The sequence below is a fragment of the Macrotis lagotis genome, chromosome 1, assembly GCF_037893015.1.
Source record: "Macrotis lagotis isolate mMagLag1 chromosome 1, bilby.v1.9.chrom.fasta, whole genome shotgun sequence".
Lineage (NCBI taxonomy): Eukaryota > Metazoa > Chordata > Mammalia > Peramelemorphia > Peramelidae > Macrotis > Macrotis lagotis.
The window spans coordinates 751,188,924-751,201,117 of record NC_133658.1 but is presented as its reverse complement, the minus strand read 5'-3'; the positions used below and the strand labels follow the sequence as shown (position 1 = coordinate 751,201,117).

The window sequence follows — 12,194 nt, the reverse complement described above, 5'->3', positions numbered from 1 at the left end:
AAATTTCTCAGGGGCAAAAGCAGTAGTAATAGAAAGGACAATAGCAAAATTTGAGGATTGTAGAAATGAAAAATATGTTGAAATTTTATATTTTAAGTGAAAAATGAGATGAACTGTTAGAAAATACATACATTTCTTATAGCCATGAGATATTCATGCAGTTAAATTAATATATGTCCATCAATCTTCCATGAAAAATGAGGAGAAAAAAGTGCTTTGTGATATTTTTCACTGTTCTTAAGACAAAGAATCGGGACTGTGGGACACAAGGACCTCTCTAAAAACTAGAATTTCTTAAAGTAAATGTAAAATAACGTTGCAGACAAAAAAGAATCTTTTGAGTCTAATATTGTACTGCATAGCAGACTCACATCATTTTATAAACACTCTAACAAAAGAAATTTTTTTATTTAAAAAAACAGAAAAGAATTACGAGAAAATAATTTAGATCAATGGTGTCAAACTCAAACAGAAATGGGGTCCATTAAAATTTACAAAAAGATCCCTGTAGATCACATGGAGACTTAAAAAATAAGATATTTATCTATGTGCATTGAATTTTTATTTCTTTTGTAAAATGTTTCCCAATTTCATTTTTACCAGGTTCAAACAACTTTGCACTATTGTGGACTGCATATGACCCATCACAGATCACCTTTGCTTTAGGAGATTCTCTGAAATATCATAATGGCAGTTTTGGAATAAGATAAAAAATAAAGTAATGGAATTTACATCTTCTTTCTCATATTGAAATCTCTCTCACTTAAGCATGCTAGAAATATGACAGTAAAGAAGTACAATGAAAGAATTGTACTCTGAAAGAAATTTGTTCTTTCATTTTATTTTCTAGAATAATACCTAAATTTGGCTCAAAAAAATTGTTCAAATAAAACATTTTTGCTTGCCTGCCACATATTAAAGAGCGCATTTTGTTTAGGAACATTTGACTTACCCAACTTTCAATATAAACATTCCAGTTATGTAAAACTGGAAAATAGTCTTAAAATATTGTTTCTCCTAGATATTCAGGTATAACCTATATCAGATTATTCACTGTCAAGGGGGCTCGTAGAGGGAAGGGAGGAAAGGAAAAAAAATATGGATTTCAAAAACATGAATGTTGAAAACTATCTTTAAATGTAATTAGAAAAAAAATCACATAAAAAATAGTTTCTCAAGAGTCATATTGGGGTGACAAGGTGGCGCAGTGGACAAAGCATCGGCCTTGGAGTCAAAGTACCTGGGTTCAAATCCAGCCTCAGACACTTAATAATTACCTAGCTGTGTGGCCTTGGGCAAGCCACTTAACCCCATTTGCCTTGCAAAAAAAAAAAAAGTCATATAATACTAAAAATAGGTTTAAGATATTCTTGTGTTGGGGCAGCTAGGTGGCACAGTGGATAGAGCACCGGTCCTGGAGTCAGGAGTACCTGAGTTCAAATCCAGTCTCAGACACTTAATAATTACCTAGCTGTGTGGCCTTGGGCAAGCCACTTAACCCCATTGCCTCACAAAAACTAAAAGATATTCTTGTGTTCAATGATCTCTATATAAATTTGTATTTCACAAAACAACATTAATAAGTTAAGAAGCAAAGATATCTCAGAAAATGTGAAATGGTAATGGGATGATTCCATTTCATTCAATCTTTAAAATAGCATCATTTTCATTAGCATCAAAGCAAGAAATAATTCAATTAAGTCTAAAAGTAGGGGTATATTGTCTAAAGTGCTGTCCAAAGCTAAATCTAAAATTTTAGACAAATAGCAAGAGAACTCTTTAGATCTTTATTTAATGATATGCAAAGATTTATTTTTAATAGAGAAAACATTCCCTTATTGTTGGCTTCTACTGAACAAAACAAGTTGACATAAGTAACATTTCTTTGAGAAGAAGTGATCTGGCATATCAGGAAACCTAGAAATGTAATACAGTTTTCTCTGGATTACTCACATGACCTTAGGCAAATCATACATTCTCTGAACCTCATTCTCTTCCTATTTAAAATAAAGGGGGAAAAAAATAAAAAAAATAAAATAATAAAATAAAATAAAATAAAATAAAGGGGAGTAGATTAAATAAATTCTAAATGTTCTCAAATTATCTGCAATCTATAATCTAACTTCTCATAACTGCCAGGCAAATGCATGCCCTTAACAATACCAAACAGGTATATTATTTTGAATACATTCAATTCCATTAATGTATAGAGCAAATTCTTTAACAAATTTTTTATACATCATGGACTTCTCTGGTAAGTCTTGTGAGGCCTGCAAATCCTTTTTTTTCACAATTTTTACATGAATAAATAAAATACATAGGATTGCAAAAGAAATTAATTATATTGAAATGTAGTTATTAAATTTTTTAAAACTAGGTTTATAGACCCCCCAGGTTGAGAACTCCTAATCTAGATTTACATCCTAAATTCTCCCTGGCCCAGTCAGTGCTCTCTGTCTTTCCTCATCTCCCTTTTGCTACCTGTCTCAGTCTCTGTCTCTGTCTACTAGGCCTCCAAGCCTAGCCTTTTGTTAGTCATTCTGTCTTAAATAATTGTTGATCCTTCAGGACCAAAGGTTTGAGTCTAATATTGTACTGCATAGCAGACTCACATCATTTTATAAACACTCTAACAAAAGAAATTTTTTTATTTAAAAAAACAGAAAAGAATTACGAGAAAATAATTTAGATCAATGGTGAGTAGTTGTACATCACAGGAGACTGTGGGAATTCACTGACCTTTTCAGTGATCTCCAAATTCCTATGTTGACCCCAGATCCATCAGCAACAATTTTACAAAAAATGAGTTGAGCTTTGAATTGGTTTTCTAACCTGAAAGATAAGATTCTAAAATTCAATCAATGAAAAAATTTAAACAATTTATCAAAATCAGCAAAAGAATTTTAAATTAATCAAAACTTTCCTGAGCCAGTCTGTTTTTAAAAACAAAAAATTTCTAATATATTTATGTAACTTGTTTATTCTATTTCTTCTTTGATGTTCTTTGTTGCCGTTATTTGTCATTTTCAATCATATCCAACTTTCCGTGACTCCATTTTGAGTTTTCTTGCCAAAGATACTGGAGTAGTTTGCCATTTCCTTCTCCAACTTATTTTTTTACAGATAAGGAAAGAGGAAAACAGGGCTAAACCAAGTCACACAGAAAGTATTTGAAGCAAGACTTGAATTGAAGAGGAGTCCTCCTGATTCCAAATCTAGAGCTTCATCCAATGTGCCACCTAGATGCCCAATTGAAATCCAACTAAGAATATTACTGAACTAATTAGAGGGAACTGCCCTTTCTATGTAAAGATATAAGAGAAATGTATACATAACTGGAAGTCAAAAAAAAATTATTTAAGCTGTTCATTATGTGCAATTCCTTTATCTTTGGCAACCAGAAATTAGGTAACCTCCCCAAACTCCACAATGTTTGTTTCTTTTGTTGATTTAAAATTATATTTGAAGGCTACAAATTTGTATCTTTCCAGAAAATTATATAAAAAAATCAATGACTTCTACATCACCAAGTTTTCTTGGTTCAAGACTATAGAAAAACAAATGATGTTGTTTTTCTCCAGTAAATTCTTGAGCAGAATAAGGTGTTGCTTTCTTCCCAAGAGGAAACTATTGTTAAATTAGCTATTCCAGCCACCATTGCTTTGTATACTCCATTTACTCTGGATGACTGGGAAACTCTTAAGAAAGAAAGAATTCTTTTGTGGAATTAGTCATTGTTCAGTGATTTTAATTCCCCTTCCACCTGAAGATTTTAAAACACTAAAAATTCAGTGTCAAGAGATTTAACATTTCTTTTATGAGTTGCAATAAAATGATAATTTCTACTTGCCATGAAAAATGTTTTTATATTGACTTTTTTCTATTTAACATTTGCTTTTTTTATATACATTAGATGAAATTTAACAACCTGTGATGGCCAAAACCAAACTGTATTTGGTCTTACCCTATTCCAACCTTCTACTTCACACACAAACTAGTTCATCTTTTTAATCTCAATAAAATCTGTAATTCATTAAAAAAAACATTTCTTACATGACAGTCATTTTTAAATTAACTTTATTAGAAGATGGTATAGTTATAGTTTATGTTTGTTAACCAACACATGCTTCAAAATCATCTATTCAAAATTCCCCTTTTAAAAAAACATGAGTTAAACTTTCTTCAGTATATTAGTTTCAAAATTGTTTATCACATTGTTCTGCAACATTTTATCTGTGTGCTATCACCTCTATATGACCATCAAGAGACTCATTATTTTACATATTCCTCAACTTCAGTATTTCAGAGACTAGTATTAGATTATTGTTGACATTTATCACTGGAAGACAGAGCTGTTTTCAAAAAAAAATGGGGATTAAGTAAACAGTGAAATTTCCCAAGGGTCATGCTGTACCATTATCTTCTTCTCCTCCAATTCTGGACCTAACTCTAAGATTATTTGTAGTATCTATCCAAAATATACATACACTTACACATATACATATTATACGTATACATTTATGCCTGCATATATGGACATGCATATGTACAGACATATACACATTGATGGAATAGTCTAATGTATTTGTGCACCCATATTATATCCTTGACAGTAGGAACTTCTTATCCATTTTGTTTTCCTATAAGACAGCTAGGCTGACTTTTCTTGAATGATTATAGATCTCATTTAAAAAGCAGTAGTGTTTTAAGATTTGAGAGTCACACATCAACCCCAAAACATTCATATGTGCAAAGGGTAAGCATTAGCAGAGAAAATGAAATGCAGCTCATTGAAATCAAGAAATCCACAAGAGGAACAGTATTCAAGTATACTTGAATAGATAGATAGATAGATAGATAGATAGATAGATAGATAGATAGATGATATGGATGTAGATGTAGATGTAGATGTAGATGTAGATGTAGGTACAGATCTAGATATAAAGGGGTAGGGAATCATGTTGTAAGAAAAGGGGATCATGAAAACACCATCTGCATTCTTCACTAGAATTCGTGACATCAAAAGAATGAAAGAAAGGTTCCTAAGATGTTAAAATGAGATCTTAAAGAAGTTTTTTGGAAGACAGGAAAAAATTTTCCCCAGTGGAATCAAACATGGATAGATAAAAACACTTATTGTTGAAGGTCATCGATGACATAGTCAACATCACTAAGAAATGAAATGTTAGGATATATTTCTTGAAGATTATTTGGATAGAGTTACAATTATCTTTAATAACATGATTTGGTAGAATTCTTAAAGGCTGTCAAGATAGAATAGACATTGTTTTGATGTAGGTAGTTATGGAAATATGATTCAGGGAATTGTAGGAGATTTTCAACTGGAAACAAATTTTATAATCCTTTATGCTGTTAAATTTTGTCTACTTAGAAAAATGTTAACCTGCCCCTGTGATGTAAATTGACTCCTATTCTTCCTCCATTAATATAAATTCATAAAGTCTCATTTCCCACTCCCCAGTTTCCAACCATTTACCTGATTTCAGTCAGGTAGAGGGGGAAGAATTTCCCCTTTGTCCATAGTCCCCTGACCCTTCTGTACACAGAGAGTGGGCAGGACAATAAAAGCCTTGCCTGGACTCCTCTCTTGGTGAAAATACTAGCTCAAGTTTCAACCCAGTCAGTTATCCTGGCGGTCTCTGTCTGTCTGTCTGTTTCTCTCTCTCTCTCTCTCTCTCTCTCTCTCTCACTCACTCACTCCTCACCTAATCTTTTATTATTCTCCTGCCCTCTAGCAGTTTACCAACAGCTTGCTGCTTCTCCAGAAGGAGAAAAGATTTTAATCTGTACACTTTGCAGGCTTGTATAATAAATCCTGAGCAGTTTTAAAATTCCAAGGTTGTGTATGAATCCTTTCACCTTCCAAAGCCTCTCAATCTTTAATTGGCGACACCAATCCCCAGCAACAGTTTTACAAAGACAGATGAATGGATGGATAATGATATCGGATAAATGAAAGAGGAGACAAGGGAGAAGAAAGGGGGCAAGGAAAGAGGAAAAGGAGGAGAGTGAATGGTGAAAAATAATACATAAATGGGTGTCAGAAGGGGAGGTGGGAAAAGAAGCATGGCATCATCTGATTTTTCACAGATTTTGTTAATTTGCAAGTTTGTTCCCAATCTGATCACTCATTCTAATGTTTTTCAAGCTAATATAAGATTACCTACTTCCTTTAGAATTATTGCTTGAAACTTGCTTCTATTCTCTTCATATTCATGCACTCTCAATGACCTAGATTACTTAATACAAAATTGTATCCCTAAGGAGGAAGAAGTAATTTGGGAGGAGAAAAGAGTTCAAAGAAGCTACAGAAATGTCATAGTAGCTAATGAAGTCTATCTCAAATAAAACATTCAGAAAATGGATGGTTTTTCCATTAACAATTACTGCAGTGTTAAGTTATTGTACCAATGTGTGTCTTACTTTCCACCTACTTCATATAGTTTGTACTCAGGAGAAAAAATTATCATTTCAAGTTACTTCACTGCTCATTAAAATCTACATTTTAAATTGCAGCTTAAATATATCACCTGAGAAATATGGCACTAATAATAAGTGGCAACCAAGGAATAAACAAGCAGCACAAACTCTTAACCAATAAATAGCACAATAAACTTCAAAAGACCAAAACTGATCTATTTAATTGAATAGTGGAAACTGGTATTAAGTTTTATGGGACAAATCTGTTCCTTTAACTCATACTGACATCAGTCTTAACAATAAATACAAATTGAAGACACTCAATGTTCTAATAACATACAGACAAAAAAGAACAGGAACCCAAATTGAATTCTACTCTCTCTTTCTCCTTCTCTTCTTAACTTAGTTGGTGCTCTACCCAAAGGTCTAGTAAGATTTCTAGGGGTTTACAAGTCCCAAATCTCTCAGGTTCTCAGAGATAAGTCAACAATGGGCATAGGCTAAGCCCACTAAGCCACTGTTTGGGCTTTGGTTGGTTCAGAATGAATCCAAACAGCAATTGGTCGGTTTTGGTCGGAAACCCTGAGTCTTCCACTTCCAGATTGATTTTTTTTTTTAACCAGGCAACAAGAAGTTTCTTACTTTTTTCTTTCTCACCTGCCCTGAGGGTCTTGCCCTCCCAACAATTTTTTGTTATCTTTTTAGGAAATTATTATTCTGTGCTTTGCCTCATCTTTCTCTTACCTAACTTTAAAGACTGAATATTCATTACCTCAGTCAAATCAATGACTTGGGAAATAACCTAGTTTTAAAAATCCATGTCTTCCACTGCAACCAAATCCATCCCGTTGTCCTGATCCACATCTTCCCACTGGACCCAGATGGTTATGGAGGAGAAAATGAAGCTGGTGACTTTGCACAGAACCTTCTTACACTTAAATCCAATTCACTTGCAGTCTTGATATCACCTCCCCGATGTCATGCTCTTCTTAGAGAATGAAGGACAAATACTAACATCAGTAGCTACAAAACAATCCTCCTCCTCTTAAATGATTATCATACTCTGCTGAATTCTCCTGTGCTAGAAACTGCCCAAATGACAATAGTTCTCTTATATATAATCTCTCACAGAGAAGCAATTTATTTGCATACAAAAATGATTATAATGTATGCAGTGTAATCAAAGGAGGTAAAATCAGTAAAGGTAAATTATTTTAAAAATCAACTTTTCTTTCTACACAAATTAAAAGCTTATTAAAATTACTGGGCTATCCATTCCCACCAAGTGCTACATGAATAAATTTAAAATATCACTTAACATTATCTTACCAAATAACTTTTTAAGTTAATGAAGTTAAGTGGCAGTTTAAATATTAGAAAAATTGTAATTAAAAAATATTTTATTGTCAAGATCATTAAGTAAAACCTTGAGTATAACTTGAGCACATAAAAAATAGTGAAAATAACAAAATAATTAGTCCATTTTCCTTCTCTCATTTTAGTCTTCTTAAATATTATAATAGATGGGATACTCAATCCAAAAATTTACAGTATCTAGTAATCAGTACAGTATCAGTAATCAACAGAACTTACAACTGAATAGAAAATAGTTACAAACCCAGAAGTAGGGAAAAAAAAACTCCTTGCAAAAGGCAAAATAAGACGGCAGAGTGAGAAGGAAGCATTTTAACCCAGATTACCCCCACAATAAAGATCTAGAAAATGCAATGGACAGAAACAAATTTTGATTGGAAAAGTCACAAAGAATCATTTTCCAGCCTAGCCTAGGGTGGCTTGGGACTAGATTGACAGAGAGCTTACTTAGCTGGGAGCACTTCCTCATGCAATAACTGAAAACCGATCTAGATGTGATACAGAGAATTATGAATGTAGAAAGTTTATAGTTAGAAACAAATTCTGTAATCTTTTATGCTATTAAATTCTGTTAATTGTGGAAGGCTGTTTGCTCCTGAGATGTAAACTGACCTCTGTTATTTGTAGCTTGTCTCCCCATTCCTCCTTCACCCAGCTCTGATTCCCAGCTACTTGACAGGCATGACAGGAAAAGATATGTTGAACTTAGAGATCACACATCTTAGGACAGGAAGGACCAGTATATAGCTTGCCCATTGGAAAATACCTGGCCCAGGTGCTACCACCAATCCCCAAGTGCCACCCCTTGTCCAATCTACTATAGAAGTGTGTACTTAAGAAGAAGCATCACCCCTTCTTTTTTGATTTTTGCAAGGCAAATGGGGTTAAGTGGCTTGCCCAAGGCCACACAGCACAGCTAGGTAATTATTAAGGGTGGTGGCTTTATCCACTGCATCACCCCTTCTTACTTCTCCTTGACTCTATTTTTCTATTGTGCAGGATGTCTGCATCTGTCTTTCCCTCCTAGGCCATGTGCTCCTATGGTAAGTCCTAGTGGAACCAAGTCATCTCTCTCTCTGTCTCTCTCTGTCTCTCTCTCTCTGTCTCTCTCTCTCTCTGTCTCTCTCCCTGTCTCTCTCTGTCTCTCTCTCTCACCCTCTCTCTCTCTCTCTCTCTCTCTCTCTCACCCTCTCTCTCTCTCTCTCTCCCTCCCTCCCTCCCTCCCTAACCTCACCTAGTTTTTGTTATATACTCTTGTTCTCAAGGTACTTGCTGTTCCTCCAGGAGAAAAGATTTTAATCTATCAACTTTGCAGGCTTGTGAAATAAATCCTAAACTTTCAACTCCAACCCTTAAATCTTAATTGATGGCGTGAATCCTCCAGCAACAATACTACCTCATACCTATCAGACCTCTGAGTAAGATGACAAAAAAAGGAAAATAACCAAGTTGGAGAGGATGAGAGAAAATTGGGATATTAATGCACTAGTAATAGAATTGTGAACTAAACCAACCATTCTGGAGATCAATCTGGACCTATGCCCAAAGAACAATAAAACTGAACTTTAGATACAATAGAACTGATCCAGAAAATCAAAACTAGGCCTATATCCAAAAGAAATCATAAAAAAGGAAAAAAATATTATAGGTTCAAAACTATAGGAGCTCTATTCGTAGTAGCTATTGTTCTGTCTTTCATTCTCAATGAAGACCATAACATCAAGGAGGTGATGCCATGAGAAGCATATGAACTGGATTTTAGGGAGGGGGGTGCTGTGTTAAGTCACCAGCCTCACTTTTGTCTCTGGAGCCATCTGGGTTCATTGACTAGATATAAATGAGGATGACTAGAGATGGCCCTAGATGAGAGGCAATCAGGGTTAAGTGACTTGCCTAAGGTCACAAAGTTAGTAAGTGTCAAGTATCAAGCTGAATCTGAACTCCCATTCTCCTGACTCCAAGGCCAGTGCTCTATCGAGTTGCCCTTGTAGTGGCAAAGAACTGGAAAATGAAGGGATGCCCATCAATTGGGCTACGGCTAAACAAATTATGGTATATGAATGTTATGGAATACTATTGTTCTATAAGAAATCATGAGTGATCAGACTTTAGAGAAGCATGGAAAGAATTACATGAACTGATGCTGAGTGAAGCGAGCACTTGTAAATATTAACAACAACATTATGAGATGATCAACTATGATGGAGGCAGCTCCTCTCAGCAGTTCAGAGATCAAGGATAACCTTGAGAGACCTGCTATAGACAATGCCAGCCATATCCAGAGAAAAAAAACACAGAATTTGAATGCAAACTATGTTCACTTTTTAAAAATTTCTCTTATAGTTTTCCTTTGCTTTTCATATTTTTCCCTTTGTTCTAATTCCTCTTTCACAAAATGACTAATATGTAAATATGCTAATCACAAATGTACATGTACAACTTTTACCAGACTATTCACCACCATGGGGAGGGAAGAAGGAAGAGAAGGTGATAGAAAAATGTATTTGCAAATTGATGAATGTTGAAAAACTACCATTGCATGTAATTGGAAAATAAAATCAAATTTCAATTTTAAAAAATCGTTTTAATTGTTTCCTTAAAAAAAAGACAATACTGCCACTAGATAAATGAAACATGCTGTGTATTCTCTAAAACAGAATATATGAAGACAAAGAATATTAAGTATCCCAGAAGAATATGACAACATGAAAAAAAATCTTAACACCAAAACATATACTGCTCAAAACTTCTGAAAACAGAAAATAAAATGGTAAGTGAAATGATTCACTGAAAGAATTGGCCCCAGAAAGGTTCCAAAACTACAACCCTCAAGAGATAAAGTGATTAAATTTAATAATTCAATTGGGAAACAAGTTCTACAAAATTTAAATAAGAAAAGACAATTCTTCACTCAGAAATTAGTCAATAAACATTTATTAAATGCTAACTATGGGCAAGGCACCATGTTCAGCACAGGAGAAAATGGAACAATGTATATTGAAAAGCAATGTTGCTTAAGATGCAGTCCAAGGTAACCTCTCCTGCAAATTCAAGTTTAAACATAAACTTAAAAAGATGGGTATTTAATAATAAAGAGACATGTGAAACAGTTTTACAAAGAAAATCACAAATGAAGAGTTTATTTGTTTCTTGAAGACCACCATACACACACACACACACACACACACACACACCCCAGACAAAAGAAAAGCAAAAGGAATGAATAAAAAAGAACACGAACATAATCAGTGTGACAGCACAAAGCAGTGAAATACAGTGAAAAGTCACATGAAGAGGTGAACATAGGGCATTATACACAGAATCTGATGAAACCCTATCTACAACTGAATCAAAGATTTTGTAGGACTACAATATGATGCAAGGTATATGAAATAGAGAAAGAGGAGCAATGAGACTGAGAGGAATGTGTGATATGCTCTGTACAAAACAAGGGATAACAATGAGGGGAAAGTGACCCCTCAGGAATAAAATGACCTGTAAGGGAGTGAGTGAGGAGGAGGGGAGAAGGACTGCAAAGGGGAAGAAAGGAAAGAGGCATCTAATTGGAGGGGGTTCCATTGATGAATGCTTATGAATTCAAGGAGAAATTAAATGAAGGGAGACAGGGGTATTGCACTGGCTGAGGTCTGAGGAAACTGATGTATGAAAAGTTCACTTTTCCTGTCTTGGGTCGGGGGGGTTTGGAACTCTTAAGGAAAACTAATACCAAGGAACAAAATAACACTTAGGTTCACCAAAAGCATTCATCATTAGCATGGAGAAAAGAAATACAGAAGAACAAGGAAACATGTATTGACTAAATTGGTTTGAGGACAAATTTCAACTCAGATCCTCCTGACTCCAGACCCAACACTCTATCCATTTTGCCACTGAGCTGCTCCAGATATGGCACCAAGCTGAGACTGAAGAGGATTTAATATAAGATTCTCCAAATGCTAATTGTAGATGACAGACTATCTAAATACTACTCAAATTCCTAAATATGACAATTATTGTCCAAGAGTTTGGCCTTACTATCCAGATGGTAAAAACCAAGTAGATTAAGAATTATTATTGTCCAAACTATGATATGCAATTGGATAATTGTCAATCTTAGTATATATTACAGAACAGGCAAATGGACAATGAGGATTAAAACTGAATAATGGTAGAAGAGAAAACAAACTTGCCTCCAGGAAAAACTATCAAGTTCTTTTAGTGATTGCAAGTTTCACCCTGAAACAAAGCCTACTTTTAATATTAATATCCTGGTGCAGTATGGTTGTGAGTCACAAAATATTACATAGCATGAGATGAAAGAAGTGAAATTGAGAAACACACAAAAGGCAATGGAGTGTTACAACATGGGTGAAGGCAAA

General features: G+C 34.4%; 1 protein-coding gene across 11 annotated transcripts in view; it reads right to left on the bottom strand.

Annotated features, from left to right (window-relative positions):
• The window catches only part of ARHGAP32 (Rho GTPase activating protein 32), a 380,058-nt gene that overhangs the window by 297,220 nt on the left and 70,644 nt on the right, over positions 1-12,194 (bottom strand). For 2 of the 11 annotated variants that reach the window (XM_074216334.1, XM_074216327.1), the window contains one exon: positions 2,740-2,832. The exons of 8 other annotated variants lie outside the window; for them this stretch is intronic. The gene's annotated coding sequence lies outside the window, so the exon portion shown is untranslated. Of the gene's footprint in view, positions 1-2,739; positions 2,833-7,213; positions 9,001-12,194 lie in introns of those variants that run through there. One more of the 11 variants, XM_074216328.1, reaches the window with a different exon arrangement.